Raw genomic sequence first — 24621 nt, forward strand, 5'->3', positions numbered from 1 at the left:
GCCATGGTAGCTCGCTACTGCTCCGGACACATTGGTTGACCGGCGTGTGTCCTTCTTAGCTGCTGTGTCTGTCCCCTTTGGGGAAATGTCACGCGATGTAATGGAGTCCTTGTAGCTTCCTACGACTCGTCTACATTCGCTGGTGACCGACACCTGCTTTGCTGGGTCATGTATGCCTGTCCGTGTGCGGAACTGCCACTTTGGTTTATGACTAGACATGTTGATCTGGGTTCTTTGTCATTGGATTGCTAGCGACACAATTGCATACGCGAGTCAAAAGGTGCAAACGGTCCCGGCTAAGGTAAGGCTGCAGCCGTGGGGTTAACCGTGCGTGAGACCGCAAAGAGATGCGATGTGTTACAAGCTGGATTCCTATGGCTTAGGATCGGGGTCCCGACAACGTTGGTATCAGAGCCTGACTGACTGTAGGACTACTAAGCCAAACTGGTCGAAGTTGAGTCTAGAATTGCTTTAGTTATATATAAGGGAATTGTTTGTGGAAGGGAACGTAAGACTCTTGTTCTCTTCTCAAGTTATTCTATTCTGGTCATCCTCGTCTTTTCTGCGGGAATTAAGTACTAGGTTACTCATCTTCTTCTAGGCTCGTGTTTCTGATCAGTAGATTATAAGACTACGGGTCGAGAAATTTTTGGGTTTCTTTTATTCCGAGGAAAAAGGAAGTATGTTTGATGATCAAAGAATTGAACTTGATAGTTGAGTGGTTACGCTATTCTATTTTTGGGTTGCCTGAAAATTGTTTTTGAGCATTTACAACCGTTATGCTGCCCAATTTTGCATTTAGAGCTCTAATGCTTTTGCATTACTCTCTATTTTCATATGCCTGGCCGTCCTTCTCGTCAGGTGGTTCGTCTGACCAGGTGCATTGATGTGCCGGGTCATACGGCCATGCTGGTCAGGGTGATGTCGGTGTGCGGTTACCGCTGGTACCCAGAGTACACAGTGGAGGAACAGTACCGAGACTTCAACCAGAGCCAGTATATCTGCACTGTTAGGGTATTTACAGACTACCCTGGAGCCGAGGAGCCAATCCATTGGTCCTATGGATTGGGAGTCACTGTTGACATGGCAGTACAAGATGCTGCCTATTCAATGTTGACCATTATGAGGGCGAGACATGCACTGCTGCAGGATTCAGAGTTCTGCTATGTTCCTGCCTCTCAGCCTGGTGAAGAGGGATACCTCAGCGGGGTCTATTTTGATTCCTCTATGGAGGATCCGCTACTGCAGTCCACTGCTGAGATGCTAGAGAACAGAGACAGGGATGCTCGTGCTCTCCGCATGGAGCTTTATGCTACACGTGCCCGTCTGTGGACAGCTTTGACGCAGCTGGCACCGGTAGTCCAGACAGGGTATGGAGATAAGGAGATGCTGAACCCTGTTAGGACCCATCTTCCGGCCCATGTTGACTGGCCCGCTATAGGAGGAGTCACCCCTCTTCGGGGACCCCTACTACCACCAGTCAGGGTACCAAGGCCACATCCGTGTCCTTATGGATCCCAGGGATCTCAGGCCAGAGTATTTCCTGATCCGCAGGTTGAGCTTCCAGGCCATGGAGGCAATCTTTATGAGATGTTCTATGCGGATGCCTGAGCTGTGAGTGGAAGGATAGTATGGTAGTAGGTGTACGTTCACAGTCCTGTGTGACTTGTGAAGTATGCTTGTGATGTGAAATGAATTTCGGAGGCCTAGATAAATAATGGATAGGAAGCTTGTAAGCCTCTGATGAGTAGTTTCATAATTTCAGTAGTTTGCTCTTCAGTTAAGGTTGTACTGAACTATGTAAGGGTGTGTATGAACCATGGTGTATATATAGCAGTTGCTTGTTACCATGTTGTTCGGATATTCATTTCCGCATTCCATGTGTTCAGTGCATTCTTAATCCATAGCTAGTATTGATAATGATATTGGTCTAAGCTGTGAGTTTGTTTGTCAGGATGGTGTTCACCAGGTTGAACCGTGCCCCTGCTCATGAGCAAGGCGAGGGTAGTCAAGCGTCGCAGGAAGACCTGCCTCACCCGCCCTCTCTGGCGGAAGTGATGCTTGAGGCAAAGATGAACAAAAGGGAGACCAACCGAATGTTAGAGCGTATTGAGCAGAATACGGCTCGTCAGCCTAGGAATGTTGCAGTGTCCCTCAATGACTTTGTGAAGCTGAATCCTCCAAAGTTCCATCACTCCGTCGATCCTCTCGATGCTGATGATTGGCTGTGCAGTATCTCACGTAAAATTCGCTCTGCGAATGTTGCTGAGGCCGACAAGGTGACCTTTGCGGCGTATTTTCTCGAAGGACCTGCCAATCTGTGGTGGGAGAACTTTGAAGCTATGCGTCCTGCTGAACCAGCAGCCACATGGGCAGACTTTAGTGCAGCCTTCCGTCTGCACCATATTCCAGAAGGCCCGATGGACAGAAAGAGAGAGGAGTTCTGTGCATTCACCCAGGGCAAGTTGTCCGTGGATGCCTATAGTCGCGAGTTCGGTAACCTCGCCTGCTATGCAACAGAGGAGGTGTCTACTGACGCCAAGAAGCAAGCAAGATTCCGTAAGGGTCTAATCCCTGAGATTCGTCGTGATTTGCGCCTCCATGAGTGTGCAAGCTTCCAAGCCCTGGTCAACAAGGCGATCAGTGCCGTGACTGGTCATACCGACTTCGAAGGCACAAAGAAGCACTCCCGTGACTTTGGCTCGTCATCTGGTTCCGCGTTTCCAAAACGCAGGATGTGGGTTCCAAACAGTTCTCTGCCGCCAAGATACACTCTGAAGCCATCCTACGTGGCGCCTGAGACGAATCAGACCAATCCTCCAGCAAAAACCTATGGTGGTCCAGCTAGCAATGCTGTACCACGTGCCAATCAAGTGATATGCTACAAGTGTGGAGAACCAGGGCACTATTCCCGTGAGTGTCCTCAGAATGTGGGTGCCAAGCAACCCGGAAAGTCCGTCGGGCAAGGCAAGTCGGGCAAAGCTTACTATGTGAAGCCAACTCCTGCACGTGGCCGTGTGAACTATGTCTCAGCAGAAGAAGTTGCAGAGGATCCCGACGTCATACTGGGTACGCTTCTTGTTAATCATCACCCAGCGTCTGTTCTTTTTGACACTAGGTCTTCTCATTCCTTCATTTCAGAAAGTTATGCACAGATGCATAACATGTCTTTTTGTGATATGCCAATTCCATTGGTTGTCCAAACCCCTGGTAGCAAGTGGCAAACCTCTAGGATAACCTATGATAATGAAATTCTAGTAGACATGCTAGTTTTTCTAGCCTCATTGATAGCCCTGAAATCTTCGGATATTAATATCATCTTGGGTATGGACTGGATGTCAGCTCACTATGCCAAGATTGATACTCATACTAGAAATGTTCAGCTTACCCATCTGTCTCTACTTGAGTTGCCAAATGCCAACTCTATTCCCTCAATGCCAACCCCCTTGTGGAACTTGAAGACATTCCGGTAGTCCGTGACTTCCCGGATGTTTTTCCAGAGGAACTGCCAGGAATTCCACCTGACAGAGATGTAGAGTTTGTGATAGATCTTGTTCCGGGAACTGTTCCAATAGCCAGAAGACCATATAAGATGGCACCCCTGGAGCTAGCCGAACTTAAGAAGCAACTAGATGAGGCCTTGAATAAAGGTTTCATTCATCCTAGCTCTTCTCCTTGGGCTTGCCCCGTCCTATTCGTCAAGAAGAAAGACGGAGCGGATCGGATGGTTGTAGATTACCGACCAGTTAATCTGGTCACCATAAAGAACAAGTATCCGCTCCCGAGGATCAACGACCTGTAGGATCAGCTCGCTGGATCCTCAGTCTTCTCAAAAATGGATTTGAGGTTGGGTTACCATCAAATCAAGATCTAGAACGGGGACATTCCAAAGATGGCTTTTGTTACTCGTTATGGCCAATACGAGTACACCGTCATGTCCTTCGGTTTAACCAATGCCCCAGCCACCGTCTCTCGTCTGATGAATTCAATCTTCATGCAGTATTTGGATAAATTCGTCATGGTATACCTCGATGATATTCTCATCTACTCGAAGAACGAACGGGAACATCCCGAGCATCTAAGGCTGGTATTGATGAAACTTCGAGAGCATCGCCTTTATGCCAAGTTTTCAAAATGTGAATTTTGGTTACCGGAAGTGACCTATCTAGGTCACGTAATCTCTGGTAAGGGTATTGCTGTCAATCCCGAGAGAGTTCAAGCCGTCCTTGATTGGACTCAACCTGAATCGGTTAAGCAAGTTAGGAGTTTTCTTGGTCTAGCGAGCTATTGCCTCCGCTTTGTCGAGAATTTCTCCAAGGTTGCAAAGCCTCTAACTGAACTCCTCAAGAAGGATAAAAAGTTCAAGTGGACAGCAAGTGTGAGCATAGTTTTCAGGAACTAAAAAGACGCCTGACTTCCGCACCTGTGTTGCTACCACCAGATTTTTCTAAGGACTTTGTTATCTATTGCGACACCTCGCGACAAGGATTAGGTTGCATCCTCATGCAAGATCGTCATGTGATTGCATATGCATCTCGACAGTTGCGTCCACATGAGGATAATTATCCCACACATGATCTTGAGCTTGCAACTGTGGTCCATGCACTAAAAACCTGGCGACATTACCTCCTCGGTAATCGTTGCGATATATTCACTGATCACCAAAGTCTAAAATATATCTTCACCCAGCCGGATTTGAATCTCAGGCAAAGACGGTGGGTTGAGTTGATCTCGGATTACGACTTAGGGATAACTTTCACCCCGGGGAAGGCAAATGTTATGGCTGATGCACTAAGTTGTAAATCTTACTGTAACAACTTGATGCTACAACAAGGTCAACCACATCTCTATGAGGAATTTTGGAAGTTAAATCTTCATATTGTTCCTCCAGGATTCCTTTTTACCCTGGTGGCGAAGCCTACCCTTAAGGATCAAATTATAGCTGGCCAAAAGCGTGATAAGGGGATATCACGAATCAAGGAGAATATTATTAGCGGAAATGCTAATGAATTCTCCATGAATGATCAAGGTGCTGTGTTCTTCCAGAATCGTCTAGTGGTTCCTAAGAACCCACATCTAAGGCAGTTAATCCTGAAGGAGGCTCATGATTCTCCTCTCACCATTCATCCCGGAAGTACTAAGATGTATCAGGACCTATGCCAGAGGTTCTGGTGGACTAGGATGAAGAGAGAAATTGCTGAGTTCGTTGCTAACTGCGACGTTTGTCGTCGAATTAAGGCAGAACATCAAAGGCCTGCTGGCACCCTTCAACCTTTAGCTATTCCTGAATGGAAATGGGATAAAGTCAATATGGATTTCATTACCGGATTTCCCAAGACCAAGAAAGGAAATAATGCTATCTTTGTGGTCATTGACCGTCTCTCCAAAGTAGCTCATTTTCTCCTAGTTCGTAGAGTATAACAGCTAGCTAGCTAGCAGAGTTATATATCTCTCGAATAGTGTCTCTTCATGGTGTTCCCCTGGAGATTAACTCATACCGTGGGAGTATCTTTACTTTTCGCTTCTGGGAAAGTTTTCAAAATGCCATGGGGACTCACTTATCTTTTAGCACTGCTTTCCATCCTCAGTCAAGTGGTCAAGTAGAAAGAGTGAATCAAATCCTTGAAGATATGCTCCGAGCTTGTGTTATATCGTTCGGTATGAATTGGGAGAAGTGCCTTCCATTCGCCGAATTTGCTTATAACAATAGTTATCAATCAAGCTTGGGCAAAGCTCCTTTTGAAGTTCCCTATGGACGAAGATGTCGAACACCTCTTATTTGGTCAGAAACCGGAGAGAGGCAACTCTTTGGCCCGGATATGATCCAGGATGCAGAAGAGGAGGTTCGGATTATTCGTGAAAAGTTGAAAACAGCCCAGTCTCGTCAAAAGAGCCAATATGATCGTCATCATAAGGCTGTGACCTTTGAAGTTGACGAGAAGGCTTACCTTCGGGTTACACCTTTGAAGGGTACCCATCGATTCGGTATCAAGGGCAAGTTGGCTCCTCGTTACATTGGTCCTTTTCACATTCTTGCCAAACGAGGAGAAGTTGCCTACCAGTTGGAACTTCCTCCGCTTGTTTCCAAGGTTCATGATGTCTTCCACGTCTCGCAACTCAGGCGTTGCTTTTCGGATCCTATCCATGGAGTGGACCACGAAACGCTTGATCTCCAATATAACCTTTCATACCGAGAATACCCTGTGTGTATTCTTGATCAAGCTGAGCGTACCACTTGACGTCGAAACCTCAAGTTTCTCAAAGTTCAATGGTCAAATCATTCTGAAAAGGAGGCAACTTGGGAAAGAGAGGATCGTCTCCGACTTGAGTATCCCGCGTTATTCCCGACAACTTCTAAATCTCGGGACGAGATTCTTATGAGTGGTGGTGAGTTGTCACATCCCTGAAACCCTAATCAAGTATAGCATTGTGCTCATATCTTCTTTGCATTGCATCCAAGAAAATTGCAACAAGATCAAAGCAAGTGGAGAAGCAAAGCTAAAAAACCCTAGCCACTTCTCCAATTCAAAGAAATTATAAACTTGTTCAAATTAATGAACCCAAAATGGCGTCAAGAAAAGTTCAACTTTTCTGATAATTCATGGAAGCAAGTAAGCAGTGAAGAAAACTATTTTCATAACTCATTTGGCATTTTATTTAAATGCAAAAAGCTACTGGTTTCAAGTTTTAAATTTGAATTCAAAAACTTTAAGTTTTCAAAAATGTTGAAAACTTCAGGAATGGTTGGATATATTCCAACAAATATTCTGGTGTGCTCAAAATATTTTTTGTAAACCATTTTGGAGCTGAAATAAATAGCAAATCAAATAGTTAGCAAAACAGAAACAAAACAGAAAAAAGGAAGAAAAACCTACCTGTCGCTCACCTGGCCCGGCTCAGCTTCTTCCGTGTCGTCTTCCTCCCCCGCCAGTGGGCAGCAGGAGGTGGCCGCCGCGTACTCCGGCGCGGCCACGCACCTGTGCGCCTGCCTGGCCGCCGCTCTGCGCTGGCACGCGTGGGGATAACCCTCCCGAGGCGTGCCCGAGCTCATCCTTTCCTCATTCTCCCCCTCTGCTTCGTTCCCCACTGCCGCCATTGGAGTCGGAGCAGAGCTCGAGCTCGCCGTCGTTCTAGCCTACCTCCTTCCCTCCTGAGCCGAGCAATAGGTCTGCCGCAACTCCCTGAAGCTTTCTAGCCACGAGCCCGACGCCGAGACGCAGTGAAACGACGAGACGCAGTCGTCTTCTTCCTCGGGTCACCGAAGTTCGTCGCCGGCGTTCCCCCTCTCCAGGCCGTCCCCGAGCAAGCTAGCGCCACCATCGCACTCCCCGAGAGCTTGCGCAGCTTTCCCCCAAGTTTCCCCCTTCGATCCCTTCCTCTAGCCTGGATTTCACCGGAGCCCGACGAGGACCGCCGCTGCAGCTCGTCTCCGGTAGCCCTCCGGTGAACGGTTGGTCCATCTGAGGCCACCAGCAGCTTCAGGCCGTCGCGTAGATGCTTTAGGAGCCCAGCCCCGCGCCATTTGACCCTGCTTCCGATGACCTCGACGATGGCCGAACTTGGTCGCCGCCGAGCTCGTCGCCGGCGTCGATTCCGGCCACCCCAGCTCCTGGGGTTTGTCCCATTGTGCGTGCCGTCGAGTGGCCGATCTCCCTATGGTCTCCGCCGTGCGTTTGGTCGTCGGAGACGAGTTTCCGATGCCCTCCGCCGTACTAGTGGTCGCCGGAGGCTCCCCGCCGGCGAGGATGACCTCGCGCCGGTGGATTTCAGCTGGGCTGAGTCACTGACGTGTGGGGCCAGCCTCTGGATATTTTAGTTAACAAAAATAAAATTAATTAATCTAATAAGTCACTGACATGTGGATCCAGTACTGTTAATTAGTTAATTAAGTTTAAAACTAATCTGAAACTGACCAGAGTCACTGACTAGTGGGTCCCACTGGTCAGGTTTGACTTTCAACGGCCAGTTGGACCTGCTGATGACATGCTGATGCAGTAAAGATTTTCTGATTTAAAAGAATACCAGAAAAATGCCAAAACTTCTAAAAATCATAGAAATTAATCTGTAACTCCAATGAAAATAATTTATATATGAAAAAGTATCAGAAAAATCCAAGGAATCTGAATATGTCATTTTCAAACATGTTTGAACATGTTACTGGACCAAACATATAGAATAATGAATAAGTTAAATTTTATAAATGCTATGGAGATGGAATTTGAAAATCATTTGAATTCCACTTCAAATGCTCTGATCAAACATTGTTCAATCACAACCAGCAATTTAACATGTCATTTCCATGCATGTTAAAAACAAGTTGATCTGAGCATCAGGTCGAATCAATTAAAAATGGTATTCGAGAATACCTCGTTTGAAGTGATATTTGAATCTGATTCAAATCAACTTCAAACCTAATAAATGTTAGTTATATTAGCATACCACCTTGCATCCTCATGCCATGCTCATGCATCATCTTGTTGCATATGATTGTTATTGATTGTTTTCATTTTCTTCGGTAGGCTCCGCTCCTCCGGATTCCACCGAATATCCGACTGACGGATATTGTCCCTCCTCTGAGCAACAAGGCAAGCAACCATTTTGATCATCCCGATAAATCCCATGTTCTCGCTCCTGCACTTACTTATTGCATTAGGATCAAATGCTTCAAATGCTTTTGCCACGTTAGTTGAACCCACTTCCTTTGCATGACCTATCCTTGTCATAGTACATAGCTGAACCTTGCAACCTAGCATACCTGGTAGTTGCTTGAGCCATGATGTGCCTTATCCTACTATGCATGCTATGCTTAGAGTTGTGTATGGTCTATCATCTGGGAGATGAACAGAATTGTGAGAATGTGTTCAGTAAGTAAAGGTTGTGTGTTGAACCTGATTTGGTAAAGGTACCGGTGAAACGCTATGTAGGAGTACATGGCGGGTTGTTTCATTGGAACCGTCCTTAGGAACTGAGTTTCGTGTATGTAATCCAAGACGAGATACTACCGCATGCTGGGCCCTGAAATATGACCCCGCTCGACTTAGTACTCGGTCCAGGAGTTGCAAGTAGTTTCTGGTGTTTATAGTCATGCTGGAGGCCGTGCATAGTGCTGACCTGAGAGGTGGGCTGTGATGCGGTAGGCAGTGGCACGGTGTACCAAGTGGCACCCGGATGGTGGGCTTGGAAACCCTGCGCACATCATTTGGGGTCATGGCGGAAACCTCGGCCGGACTTCCGTGCGGGTTACCCTTAGATAGGCGATATACCTGGACTAAGTATTAGTGTGGTTAACGGTCGTGGCCGACTCCCTCGCTGGGCTTCCACTTGAAGGTTGCCGAGGTGCATGACGTGCACATGGCGATAAGTGGCGAGAGCGTGTGTGAAGAAGTACACCCCTGCAGGGTTATGATCTATTCGAATAGTCGTGTCCGCGGATATGGACTACTTGGAGACATATGTTGTTCATAGATAACTTCAATGGTACTCACAAAATTGTCAAGATAAGCGTGAGTGTCGTGGACGACATTTCTGCATGGAGACGGAATGATTCCATGATAGAGTATTGTTGTGGAGTTAGCAGACTCGTGTGCAAGAAATCAAGTTGTCAAAAATTGTTTTAAAAATGCAAGTTGTCTAGCCACGAGTCAAATGCTGGCTTTCCGCATGAAACCCCACAATTCCTTATTGATACATTGCATGAGTAGATAGTTATCCTAAAGTCTTGCTGAGTACCTCCGTACTCATGTTTGCTTAATATTTGTTGCATAGGTTGTTAATGACCCTAATGGAGGGTTCTTCCTAGACATCGACGACGACGAGTAGCTGGTGTTCCAGCTACGATCTGGCCCTAGGTTGGGTCTGTAGTATAGTCAGGCCATGTGCCTTCTAGTTTCATCTGTCTGTACTCAGATAGTTTAATTACTTCCGCTGGCTTGTAACTTGAATGACTGCTATGATGGGTCATGAGACCCCTACCGTGTAATATTATCCGTGTGGCTCTTCCGAGCCTCTTAAATAAAGCTTGTATGTTTATGGTTATGTTGTGATGCCATCGATGTATCTATACATATCGGTATGCCATGCGTACGTGTGTCGTACTTGATATGTATGGGGTTCGATTACCTAGCCGTACACTTTAGTAGCACTCCTTAGAGGGAAATGCCCCTTTGTGATCCAACGAGCCATGTAGCTCGCTACTGCTCCGGACACATTGGTTGACCGGCGTGTGTCCTTCTTAGCTGCTATGTCTGTCCCCTTTGGGCAAATGTCACGCGATGTAATGGAGTCCTTGTAGCTTGCTACGACTCGTCTACATTCGCTGGTGACCGACACCTGCTTTGCTGGGTCATGTATGCATGTCCATGTGCGGAACTGCCACTTTGGTTTATCACTAGACATGTCGATCCGGGTTCTTTGTCATTGGATTGCTAGCGACACAATTGCATACGCGAGTCAAAAGGCGCAAACGGTCCCGGCTAAGGTAAGGCTGCAGCCGTGGGGTTAACCGTGCGTGAGACCGCAAAGAGATGCGATGTGTTACATGCTGGATTCCTATGGCTTAGGATCGGGGTCCCGACATGCCTTTTACGATTATGAAATCTGGCAGGTGGATGTCAAAACGGCGTTCCTTACCGGTTTTCTTAAGGAAGAGTTGTATATGATGCAACCCGAAGGTTTTGTCAATCCAAAGAATGCTAACAAAGTATGCAAGCTCCATCGATCCATTTATGGATTGGTGCAAGCATCTCGGAGTTGGAATAAGCGCTTTGATGAGGTGATCAAAGCATTTGGGTTTATACAAGTGGTTGGAGAATCTTGTATTTACAAGAAAGTGAGTGGGAGCTCTGTGGCGTTTCTAATATTATATGTGGACGACATATTGCTGATTGGAAACAATGTGGAGCTTTTGGAGAGCATAAAGGATTACTTGAATAAAAGTTTCTCTATGAAGGACCTAGCAGAAGCTGCTTACATTCTAGGCATTAAAATCTATAGGGATAGATTTAAACGCTTGATAGGACTTTCACAAAGCACATACCTTGATAAAGTTTTGAAAAAGTTCAAAATGAATCAGTCCAAGAAAGGGTTCTTGCGAGTATTACAAGGTATAAAATTGAGTAAGACTCAGTGCCCAACAACTGCGAAAGATAGAGAACAAATGAGTTCCGTCCCCTATGCTTCAGCCGTATGTTCTATCATGTATGCAATGCTGTGCACTAGACCAAACGTTAGCTTGGCCATAAGTATGGTAGGCAGGTTTCAGAGTAATCCAGGAGTGGATCACTGGACGGCGTTCAAGAATATTCTGAAGTACGTAAAAAGGACTAAGGAAATGTTTCTCGTTTATGGAGGTGACAAAGAGCTCGTCGTAAAATGTTACGTCGACGCAAGTTTTAACACTGATCCGGATGACTCTAAGTCGCAAACCGGATACGTGTTTATTCTTAATGGGGGTGCAGTAAGCTAGTGCAGTTCCAAGCACAGCGTCGTAGCAGATTTTACATGTGAAGCGGAGTACATGGCTGCCTCGGAGGCAGCAAAGGAGGGTGTGTGGATGAAGCAGTTCATGACAGATCTTGGAGTTGTGCCGAGCGCACTAGATCCATTAACTCTGTTATGTGACAAAACTGGTGCCATTGCCTTAGCAAAGGAACCAAGGTTTGACAAGAAGACCAGACACATCAAACGACGCTTCAACCTCATCCGCGATTACGTCGAAGGAGAGAACGTGAATATTTGCAAAGTGCACACGGATCTGAATGTAGCAGACCCGCTGACTAAACCTCTTCCACGGGCAAAACATGATCAACACCAGAACTGTATGGGTGTTTGATTTATTACAATGTAAATCGCATGGCGATGTGAGGACTAGATTATTGACTCTAGTGCAAGTGGGAGACTGTTGGAAATATGACCTAGAGGCAATGATAAATAGTTATTATTATATTTCCTGTTTAAAAATCATCATTTATTATCCATGCTATAATTGTATTGAATGAAAACATAGATACATGTGTGGATACATAGACAAAACAATGTCCCTAGCAAGCCTCTAGTTGGTTAGCCAGTTGATCAATGATAGTCAAGGTTTTCTGACTATGTGCAAGTGTTGTCACTTGATAACTGGATCACATCATTAGGAGAATCATGTGATGGACTAGACCCAAACTATGAACGTAGCATATTGATCGTGTCGTTTCATTGCTATTGTTTTCTGCGTGTCAAGTATTTGTTCCTATGACCATGAGATCATATAACTCACTAGCACCGGAGGAATACCTTGTGTGCATCAAACGTCAGAGCGTAACTGGGTGACTATAAAGGTGCTCTACAGGTATCTCCAAAGGTGTCCGTTGAGTTAGTATGGATCAAGACTGGGATTTGTCACTCCGTGTGACGGAGAGGTATCTCGGGGCCCACTCGGTAATACAACATCACACGCAAGCCTTGCAAGCAATGTGACTAAGTGTAAGTCACAGGATCTTGTATTACAGAACGAGTAAAGAGACTTGCTGGTAACGAGATTGAAATAGGTATGCGGATATCGACGATCCAATCTCGGGCAAGTAACATACCGAAGGACAAAGGGAATGACATACGGGATTGTATGAATCCTTGACACTGAGGTTCAACCGATAAGATCTTCGGAGAATATGTAGGATCCAATGTGGGCATCCAGGTCCCGCTATTGGATATTGACTGAGGAGTGCCTCGGGGCATGTCTACATAGTTCTAGAACCCACAGGGTCTGCACACTTAAGGTTCGATAATGTTTTAGTATAGTTGAGTTATATGTGTGGTTACCAAATGTTGTTCCGAGTCCTAGATGAGATCACGGACGTCACGAGGGTTTCCGGAATGGTCCGAAAATGAAGATTGATATATAGGATGGCTTCATTTGGTTACCGTAAGGTTTTCGGGCATTACCGGGAATGTAACGGGAGTGAGGAATGGGTTCCGGAAGTTCACCGGGAGGGGCGCAACCCACCCAGGGGAAGCCCAATGTCCCTAGGGGGTGGAGCACCAGCCCTTAGTGGGCTTGTGGGACATCCCAAGAGGGGCTTGGCGCCATAAGGAAAAAAAACCAAAGAAAAGAAGAAAAAAAGAGGTAGGAAGGAAGAGAAGGACTCCACTTTCCAATCCTAGTTGGACTAGGATTGGAGTAGGACTCCTCCTCTCCCTTGGCCGGCGCACCCTTGAGGTCTTGGACCTCAAGGCAAGCCTCCTCCCCCTCCCTCCTATATATAGTGGTGATTTAGGGCTGATTTGGGACAACTTTTGCCACGTGCAACTCAGATCTAGACACCATAGTTTTATCTCTAGATCATATTTCTGCGGAGCTCGGGCGGAGCCCTGCAGGAGTAGATCCTCACCACCACCGGAGCGCCGTCACGCTGCCGGAGAATTCATCTACTTCCCCGTCTTGCTTGCTGGATCAAGAAGGCCTGGATCATCATCCAGTTGTACGTGTGCTGAACGCGGAGGCGTCGTCCATTCGGCACTAGATCGGAACGAATCGTGGGACGGATCGCAGGACGGTTCGTGGGACGGTTCATGGGGCTTATCGAGGGACGTGAAGATGCTCAACTACATCAACCGCGTTTCTGAACGCTTCCTGTTGTGCGATCTACAAGGGTACGTAGATCCAAATCTCCTCTCGTAGATGGACATCACCATGATAGGTCTTCGTGTGCGTAGGATTTTTTTTGTTTCCCATGCAACGTTCCCCAACACCGTCTCGGGGTGGGGTACTGGAGTCGACTCTCGTTATGGAGATCGATTGTTTAACTATGAAGTGGTTCTTGATGAGGCCGGTGAATTTGCTATGATTGGGGATGAAGACCCTCATGAGCTCTACCGAAGATTTACAACTCCTGTAGTTGCTGTTCAAATCATGGAAGCAAGGATGTGGATGCCAATTGGATCAAGCGGAAGTTTCTTAGGGCTATCATGCCTTTCAACATGTCCATGTCCTCCTTCATCCATCAAAGGCCGGATTTTCACTCCTTGTCCTCTAGCGATGCGTTGGACGGGTTTATTGCCATTAACGTATTGAAAAAGACTGCTGGCAATGCTGTAGCTCGTGTCCAATGGTCAAGAAAAGACTCTCCCAACCTTGCTTTTAAGGCCAAGGCAACTATGGAGGAAGATGATGAAGAAGAAGAGGAAGTTTGCCCTGAAGACACCAAATATGCTTACCACGAGCACATGGCTCTTGTGTCAAGGCAATTTTGGGGCAACAAGAGAAACTCAAGACCCAACTTCTCCAAGAACAACTCAAGTGGTCAAAGGGCAAGCAACGCATGAGGACCTGCTACAATTGTGGCAATGTGACTCACTTTGTGGTGGACTGTCCGTATGAGAAGAGGGAAGATAATGGAAACCTTTGTTTATGGAAACAAGAAGAACAAGAAGACGAGGACTAAGCAACCTCGCATGCTTATGGAAACCTTTGTTAAAGCCGGGGAGGACACTCAGGTGAAGAAGAAGAACCAAGCTAAGGGTGGTAATGCCAAGAAGGGGAAAACCCTCCTTCCCAACAAAGTCGGCGACTTTTACCCCTCTTATGTCTTATGTCGTGCAAGTGATGGGAATGTCTTTGCTAAATATTTTGGTTCTCCTAATGAGTACATTGAATGGTCTATTTGGGTTCCTAAGACCTTTGTTACTAACCTGAGAGGACCCATTAAGGAATGGGTACCTAAATCCAAGCATTGGTCTTATGTAGGAGTTTGCTTCCAATGGAGTGTCATGGTTGCTTGATAGCGGAGTGACAAATCATATGACCGGAAGCAAGGACTTGGTGTTGGACGTTCATCCCGACCCATCCGTGGCCACCCAAGTCTCCTTTGGTGATGAAACAATTTCAAACGTATTGGGTCTTGGCTAGGTGGTAATTTCTATGGGACTTACCATTGAGAAGGTCATGCTTGTTGAGACCCTTGCATACAATTTACTTTCCATTCATCAACTTGCACTCATGGGTTTTAGTATGTTATTTGGTGTTGACTCTATGGCCCATTTGTGGAGCAAGACTCTTAAAGTAGCCTTTGTTGGGTATGTCGAGAATGGTATCTATGTGGTTAACTTTTTGAAGCGACCCACTAAGACCGAGACTTGCTTAATGGCTAAAGTTGATGTGGGATGGCTTTAGCATTGCCGACTAGCCCATGTCAATATGAGATATTTGAAGTCTCCTCAAAGGGGATCACGTTCTTGGACTAACAAATGTGAATTTTGCCAGAGATCGTGCTTGCAGTGCTTGTATTGAAGGAAATCTACGTGAAACAGCTCAGCGCCCCACGACTACCATATACTCAAAGAGGACCTTGGAGCTCCTCCACATGGATCTCTTTGGTCCTCCATCTCTCGATAGTCTTGGGGGAATAAAGTATTTCTTGGTGATAGTGGATGATTACTCAAGATATACTTGGGTATACTTCTTCAATAGGAAGAGTGAGACCCAACAAACCGTCATCGACTTTGCCAATGAAGTCCAACGTCAACATGAGGCAAAGATATTGATGATTAGAAGTGACAATGTGATACGTCTCCAACGTATCTATAATTTTTGATGGTTTCATTCTATTATCTTGTCAAACTTTGGATGTTTTGTATGCCTTCTATATATTTTTTGGGACTAATTTATTAACTCAGTCCCAAGTGCGAGTTCCTGTTTTTTCCATGTTTTTGACCCCTTTCAAAGGAGGATTTTAAACGAAGTCCAAACGGAACGAAACTGCCAAAAAGTTTTTTTCTGAAATAGAAAAAGATCGAGAAGCCTGAGAATCAGGGCAGGGGGCCACCAGGGACCCCACAAGCCCCCTAGCCGTGGCCAGGGGGCCCCACGCCTCCCAGGCTTGTGGGCTCCCTGGGCCTCCTCTGCCCTTGGTCTTTCGCCAATAAATTCCCTAAAATCCCAGAAAAATCAGGAGATCATCAAAAGTACTTTTCCGCCGCCGCAAGCTTCTGTCTCCGCAAGATCCCATCTGGGGCATGTTCTGGTGCCCTGCCGGAGGGGGGATTCGGATACGGAGGGCTTCTTCATCAACACCATGACCTCTCCGATGATGCGTGAGTAGTTCACCATAGACCTACGGGTCCATAGCTAGTAGCTAGATGGCTTCTTCTCTCTCTTGGATCTTCAATACAAAGTTCTCCATGATCTTCATGGAGATCTATCCGATGTAATCTTCTTTTGCAGTGTGTTTGTCGAGATCCAATGAATTGTGGATTTATGAACAGATTATCTATGAATCTTATTTGAGTTTCTTCTGATCTCTCTTATGCATGATTTCATATCCTTGTAATTCTCTTCGAGTCGTGGGTTTTGTTTGGCCAACTAGATCTATGATTCTTGCAATGGGAGAAGTGCTTGGTTTTGGGTTCATACCGTGCAGTGACCTCACCCAGTGACGGAAGGGGTAGCGAGGCATGCATCGTGTTGTTGCCATCAAGGGTAAAAAGCTCGGGTTTTCATCATTGGTTTGAGTTTATCCCTCTACATCATGTCATCTTGCTTAAGGCGTTACTCTGTTCGTCATGAACTCAATACACTAGATGCATGATGGATAGCGGTCGATGTGTGGAGTAATAGTAGTAGATGCAGAAAGTATCGGTCTACTTGTCTCGGACGTGATGCCTATATGTATGATCATTGCCTTAGATATCGTCATGACTTTGCACGGTTCTATCAATTGCTCGACAGTAATTTGTTCACCCACCGTGATATTTGCTATTTTGAGAGAAGCCTCTAGTGAACACTATGGCCCCCGGGTCTACTCCACACCATATTTTCAGCCTTACTCTTTTACTTTGTTGCACTTTCCGCCTTCAGATCTCACTTTGCAATCAATCTTGAAGGGATTGACAACCCTTTATAGCGTTGGGTGCAAGCTCTTTGTGTTTGTGCAGGTACTCTGGACTTGATGAGATTCTCCTACTGGATTGATACCTTGGTTCTCAAACGAAGGGAAATACTTACTGCTCCTGTGCTGCATCACCCTTTCCTCTTCAAGGGAAAAGGCAACGCAAGCAAGTCTCCGTCAACGTGTCAATTTCTGGCGCTGTTGTTTTAGAAGTAGTACAATGGCACCGAATTTAATAATTACACCTTGAATGAGTTTCTTAGTGATGAGGGGATCAACCATCAGTACTTCGCGCCATATACCCCTCAACAAAATGGTGCAGAGGAAAGGAAGAATCAGACGTTGATGGATGCGACAAGGACCATGATGGCAGAATTTAAGTCTCAATGTAACTTCTGGGCCGAAGCCATCAACACCTCATGTCATGCATCTAATCGGCTCTACCTCCGCAAAGGCTTGAATAGGACTCCGTATGAAATTCTTACCGGTAACAAGCCCAACCTCAAGTACTTTCGAGTGTTTGGTTGTAAGTGTTTCATTCTTAAGAAAGGTGCTCATTTATCTAAATTTGAACCTAGCACTCAAGAGGACATATTTGTTGGTTATGCTACAAACTCTTATTCTTACAGTGTCCTCAACAAGTCCAATAGACTCATTGAGGAGACGTGTAATGTGGAGTTTGATGAGAATAATGTCTCCCAAGTGGAGCAAAGTGGTCTTTGTGATGTAGGCGATGAAATTCGCCCCCAAGCCATAAGAAGAATGGGTGTGGGACACTTCCTACCTGTTGAGGAACCCCTTTTGGCCAAAGGAGGAGTATAATCTTCCACTCAAGTGGAACCATCACCGACGCAAGACCCACACGCTTTCAAGAACAAAGTGAAGGCCCTCAACCATGTGATCAAGATGAAGTAGAATATCAACCACATGATGTTGCTTCACCAAGTGATATCCTCGATCAAGCTCACACCTCCACGCAAGCTCAAGATCAAGAGAATGCTCAAGATCAAGAACAAGCTCATGCTCAAGACCAAGCTGAAGATCAAGAGAAAGCTCTCAAAGGCAGTAAAGGTCACAAAAAGGTTCCTCCTCAACTTACCCCTGAGGCGATTCGAGAAAGACGTGCCACCAAGGATGCTTCCAAGCTCATAAATAATTCACATGCGTTAGAGAATGTCTATGGCAGCTTAATGAGAGGGGTAACCACTCAGAGACAATTATCGAACTTTAGTGCCCATTATGTGTTTGTTTCTTGCATTGAAACCTTAAAAGTACAAGATGCGCTTGAAGACATGGACTGGGTTGAAGCCATGCATGATGAACTCAACAACTTCGCGTGCAACAAAGTGTGGAGATCGGTGCCAAGACCACAGGAGAACCATAATGTCATTGGAACAAAGTGGATCTTTAAGAACAAGAAAGATGTAAACAACATCGTCATTCGTAACAAGGCAAGATTGGTATCACAAGGCTACTCCCAAGTCGAGGGCATCGACTATGGTCAAACCTTTGCTCCCTTTGCTCGCCTTGAATCTATTTGCATGTTGCTTGCATTTGCTTCTCATCATAACTTTAAATTATATCAAATGGATGTGAAGAGTGCATTTCTTAATGGTCCTCTTAACGAGTTGGTATATGTCAAGCAACCCCAAGGCTCGAGGATCCCAAGTTCCCCAATCATGTATACGTCTTGATAAAGCACTCTATGGCCTTAAACAAGCTCCACATTCGTGGTGTGAGCACCTTACCGAGATGTTGCATGCTAGTGGGTTTGAAGTTGGGAAAATTGACCCCACTCTTTTTACAAAGAAGGTCAAAGGGAGTTTGTTCATATGCCAACTACATGTTGATGATATTATCTTTGGTTCACCTAACAAAGCTTTTAATGAAGAATTTGCTGCACTAATGACCAAATAATTTGAGATGTCTATGATGGGAGAGTTGAAGTTTTTCCTTGGATTCGAAGTCAAGAAATGAAGTCAAGGAACCTTCATCAGTCAAGCAAATTTTACTCAAGACATCCTTAAAAGGTTCAACATGGATTATCTCAAACCAGCCAAGGCAAACACTCTCATGCCTCTCAACTGCCATCTTGACCACGATGCCAATGGTAAAGCTGTGGATCAAAAGGTATATCGATGTATGATTGGCTCTTTGCTTTACCTTTGTGCATCTAAACCGGATATTATGTTGAGTGTGGGAATTTGTGCACAATTTCAATCTGCACCTAAGGAAAGCCATTATGTGGTGGTCAAGCGAATCTTTCGATATTTGGCTCATACCCCAAACTTTGGCTTATTTTATCCCAAAGGTGCTTCACTTGATCTCATAGAATATTCGGACCCAGATTGGGCGGGAGATCGTGTGGAGAGGAAGTCAACTTCCGGAGGTTGCCAATTCCTTGGTCGCCCTCTGGTAAGTTGGTTCCAAGAAACAAAATTGTGTTTCTCTCTCGTCCACCAAGGCCGAATATGTAGCCGATGCTAGTTGTCGTACTCAATTGCTATGGATGAGGCAAACTTTAAATGATTACGGTGTCACTTGTGACAAAGTGCCTCTTTATTGTGATAATGTAAGTGCTATCTCGATCTCCAACAACCCGGTTCAACATTGCAAGACGAAGCACATCATGGGGAAATTGATCTCATTTATCTTAACACCAGTGATCAACTTGCAGATATATTCACGAAGCCTTTGAGTGAAGCAATATTTCACGAGTTAAGGCATGAGCTAAATATCATTGATTTGAGAAATGTGAATTGAAATTAGGCACACCACACCACTCTCATCATACTATCTTGTTTATATGTAGCCATGGGTTTAGGGGGGGTATTGTTTTCTCAATGAACTCTCCCTCCCCCTATTATGCATAAATCGATCAATCTTTCACATTAGTCATTGTAGGTGACACTTGTTCTTCAAAGACGGGTTTTGTTCATGGGCCCAAGGTTAAAATCTTCATGGTGCCATACAAACTAACTCAAACATAGGTGGCTTCGGCCACCGCCCCCTCTGCACGAGTTATTTTCGTTGTTTAAATGCTAGGTCACTCCAAGATTCATTTTACTTCTCATTTTGCACTCTTTTGTGTTGGAGTACCTTCTTGTTCACTTTAAAGTGCTTGTGTGTCATGCTTCTCTCCACTGCATAGGAGAATAGGTCTTATTTTGCTAGTTTTGTGGATGTTCTTCTAGTTGCAGGCGGTACTACCACTCCCCGGTCGGTACTACCGCTCAAGCGGTACTACCGAGTAGGGCGGCGGTACTACCGCCTCGAGGAGTTCGTGGGTGGTTCAAGTAATGGGCATACGGAGTTCTAACTTCCCCATACCCATTCACTTCCCCTCCCACGACTCTCTCTCTCTCCTTCTGGCGACCAAGAGCACGACCGGAGGCTAGTTCTGGATCTCCCTGTTCCTGTCGCCCTCCACTTTTTCATTCGGTGGGATCACTCCCCCATCTCCCTCGTGCCATGGACTCTGGTACTGCCCTCGATCCCCTTTCTTTGTGATGTTATTTTGTTGAATCTTGATCTAGGTAAATGCATGAAGATTCCTTGTCTTGTTTGCTTTTTCATGGCATGAGTGGGATGTGTGATGGATTCTAGTTGCAGTAGATTAGGCAGAGGTAACGGAAAATTGGGGTCTAGGGCTCCGGCACGCCGTCCCCATTGCCACAGAAATCTTCTGCCTTCAGAGCGGTACTACCGCTCGTGCATGACCGGTACTACCTTTGCGGCGGAAGTACCGCTCCAGCACCAGCGGTAATACCGCCCTGGCACCAGCACCTAGTTTTTCTCTGCATCTGCCTATTCTTTTCTGGTTGCTTATTTGACTTATGCAGTCCTTTTACACCTTTTTCCTTCCGTTCTTCTTGAGAGTTCCAGGTGATGGTTTTCTCTCCTCCAGTGGCTCGTTGCATGAACCCTTTCCGTGGCCCTGAGAACCCACACACTTTTGAGGAAACAACAACTGGTTCTAGTACTCAACGAGAGAGGTAGTCCGTGAAGAAGACTGCGAGTAAGAAGAACGGTCCCAAAGATCCCCAAGATTTGTCCCAAGAGTAGTTTGCTGTTGCTGGGCTTCATATGTAGGATCCCTATTGTCCGCCTCAGGGTGAAGCTCTTGCTGGGCTTCTGTTCTAGAACAAGACACAGTCTCTCATTTATTCCAAGATCATCAATACAAGGATCAATCTCTTTCTAGGCCCCAAGAGCACTGATATTGGGCACATGACCTCCAATCCCCACACTGCTTATTTTGGTAAAGCTCATGCTCTCTGTCAGCAGTGGGGTCTTGGTCATATCATCAACTTCAACAAGGACTTTCATAGCAAGATCATGGCTCAATTCTATGCCACTGTTCACTTTCACCAAAATGATGAAGAAAGACACATGACCTGGATGACTGGTGGGCGTGTGCTGCACTGCAACTGGAAGACCTTTATGAACTTTTCGGGCTATGCTGACCGTGTCCTGGATGACCCTATTAGCGTGCGTCCACACACGAAGGGTGTTGCTGCTATTCACAAGTCAAAGCTTATTTGTCACTCCAGAATTGTGAAGACTTCCAAGGGTGATCGTACTGAAGTCATTCCTTTTCTGGACATTATGCACAAGATTTTCCTCAACACTCTATTTCCTCGTGTTGGAAACAAGGACCAGGTGCATTCCTATCTTGTGAACCTATTACTTCACTGCATTAAGGAGCGAGGCCGCCAGTCAACTTTGGATGTTTCCCACATTATGTGGATGGATATGCATTCATTAGTTTTTGACAAGAAGAAAGTGCCTATGTATGCTCCATATCTGTTCAAGCTGATCAAGGACACCTGGGATGCTACCTTTCCTACTGATCTTCTAGTGACTGACCACATGGTTCATCATGGTGTACTCAAGCTCCGTGTGAAGGAAAATGGGGGAACTCCACCTACCGTTCCTGAGATTGTTCCCATAGACTCGGATGACGAGCCCGAGCCCGATTATGAGTTTGTTCCCAGGTGTGAGACTGAACCGTCATGGGCATCCAAGCTAAGGAACAAGATGAAGGATCTCTTCTACTTTCAGGCGAAGGGCCAGTATAAGGCACATATTGACGCAAAGAAGGTTTGTAGTCATTACAAATTGATTATGAGGAAGATTGGCCTCGAGTCCAGAGTGGGTCAAAGGATAGGATCACTGGTCAGGAGGACTAGACCAGGGAGCACTATAAGTGGTTTGAGTCTGAGGAGGAGGTCTCTCCTGCATCAGACAAGTTAGAGGGTGATGATGAAGAGCGGACTGAGCTCGCCATCCTTTCTTCTTCTTTTCGCCCCTTTTTGGTCTCTCGAAGCCAAAGGGGGAGAGAATGTTTAGGATGGATTTGCGAAGTCACGAGCATCTTATACTTTATTTGCTATCTTCTCTCGTGAACTCATTTTATTTGGTTGGTTTGGTTTGTGTTACCAAGACTTATGTGAACTAAAGTATGGTGTAAGACATATGCTATCCTCCTTATTATGTTATGTCTACTTTAGTTGTTATGTGAATTCATATCTCCTATACTTGCATCCATGCTTAACTCTTTTCTTGTTTTAGGAAAGCATATGGTCGTGTCTATAAAATATAGGGGGAGTATTGATCCTAGTATGTGCTTTTTGCATTCCGAAAGCATATTCAAATATAGCACACATCTAGGGGGAGCCTGTCTATATCTTATAGATTTTGGGAATGCCTTAGTCTCCCTATGGTTATTTATGTTATGGAAAATATCTTATTGTCATTAACCCATCAAAAAGGGGGAGAATGTAAGAGCACAATTTATCCTAAATAGTTTTGGTGGTTGATGACGATGCCCCTTGCGGACTAATCGTGTGCGATAAACTTTCAGAGAATTATCACGTGACACGAGACGATTATTTTCCCCTCAGTGAGTGAAAGAGAAGACGGTGCTTAGCTATCGATTTATGGTTGGTGGACTCGAGTCATAGGTAATCCTGTACTATCAATTGGGGATCCGCGTATGGAAAGGTTGGGTGGAACAAACTCTCACACACTTGCACCCCATCCATTACCCGGAGCAATGGAGCTTTCGTGAAAGTGCCCATAAGTTGCATAAGTGGAAGTACCGCTTTGGGGAACTATAGCACCGCTCCAGCGGTACTGCTGCCCTCCAGTGCTAGCCCCTCTTATACTTATATTTTTCTTCTGGTATCCTAGGGGGCATTTTCATTTTTGAGTAGAAGTACCACCTAGGGGGAGCGGTAGTACCACTCCAGCGGTACTACCACCCTCCCCTACCAATCCCACTTCCGCTTAATTATTTCTTATGGTATTCTTATTCACCTTCGACAAAGCTAAGCGGAAGTACCGCTCGGAGCAGGACAGTAGTACCGCTCGGGCGAAACTACCACCCTTCTGGCTGTGTTCTGTCGCCTGTTGTGGCTGGTATTTCCGTGCAAGCGGAAGTATTGCCCATCTGCATGGTATTGCCTCTTAGCTGAGTCCATGGGCTGAATAACAAACAAATTTCCCCCCACTACAAATAGGGGTCTTCTTCCCCAAAGAGACTTCACATTTTCCCTCTCCAAGTTCCATTGTTGCTCCTAAGCTCAAACTTGCCCGACCTCTCTCCCTAGCCATCAATTCTTGTTGATGCTCTAGCGTTTGGAGGAGAAGGCCTTGCTCCACACTTTCACCAAGAGAAATATTGTTTCCCCCCATTAATCCCTCGTCGATCTTGTTATTATTGGGTGTTTGAGCACCCTAGACGGAAGAGGTCACCTCGAAGCCATATTCCATTGTGGTGAAGCTTCGTGGTTTCGCTGGGAGCCTCCAATTCATTTGTGGAGATTTCCCAACCTATTTTGTAAAGGTTCGTTCGCCGCCTTCAAGCGCACCACTAGTGGAATCATGACATCTCACATTGTGTGAGGGCGTGAGGATAAGACGGTGGCCTTACTGGCATCTTAGGGAGCATTGTGCCTCTACACCACTCCAACAGAGACGTACTTCCCCTCAAAGGGAAGGAACTTCGGAAACACATCCGTGTCTTCATCGATTCCACTTGTGGTTATCTCTTACCTTTACTTATACTAGCTACTCGCTTATTATTCTTGTTGTTAGCATCATATAGGTTGCTCACTTAGTTGCATATCTATACAACCTATTTGTTGCTAAACTTAACTTGTTAAAGAAAAGCTTACAAATTGTTAGTTGGCTATTCACCCCCCTCTAGTCAACCATATCGGTCCTTTCAAGCGGAAGGCAAGCTCAAGATAGTAGAAAATCTTGAATAGGAAAACCGGCTTTTGAAGGTTGCTGCAAAGAAATCCGCGGAAGAAGTTGTTGAGCTGAATAAGCATTATGTCGAGTGGGAGACCAAGTTCGAGCAGGTCACCGCTAAGAAGGCCGAGCTGGAGGAGTTTGTTGAAGACTACGACAAAGAGATGAGCAAGGAACTTAAAGGTATGTTGTGAATCCGAGTGATCCCTTGCAGTATCTTTATGATTTCTGAGGGATATTTCACATCTTTTGCTTTTCATATGCATCCAACCTTATGTATTGATGTCATTGAGGAGACCGCAAGAATGGAGAAGGAGTTGGATCCAAAGCAAGGGATCTTGAAGGACACCGGTGCTATGGCCCTTCTCAGATTGGAGGATTGTATCGAGCTCGTGTTGGGATGCTTCAAGTGGCTCCAATCGTCCGTCTCAGAGATCGATCAAGAGGTTACTCATGGTGGAGAACTACCCAAGGACGCTGAAGCCATTATGGACCG

The sequence above is a fragment of the Hordeum vulgare genome, chromosome 6H, assembly GCF_904849725.1.
Source record: "Hordeum vulgare subsp. vulgare chromosome 6H, MorexV3_pseudomolecules_assembly, whole genome shotgun sequence".
Lineage (NCBI taxonomy): Eukaryota > Viridiplantae > Streptophyta > Magnoliopsida > Poales > Poaceae > Hordeum > Hordeum vulgare.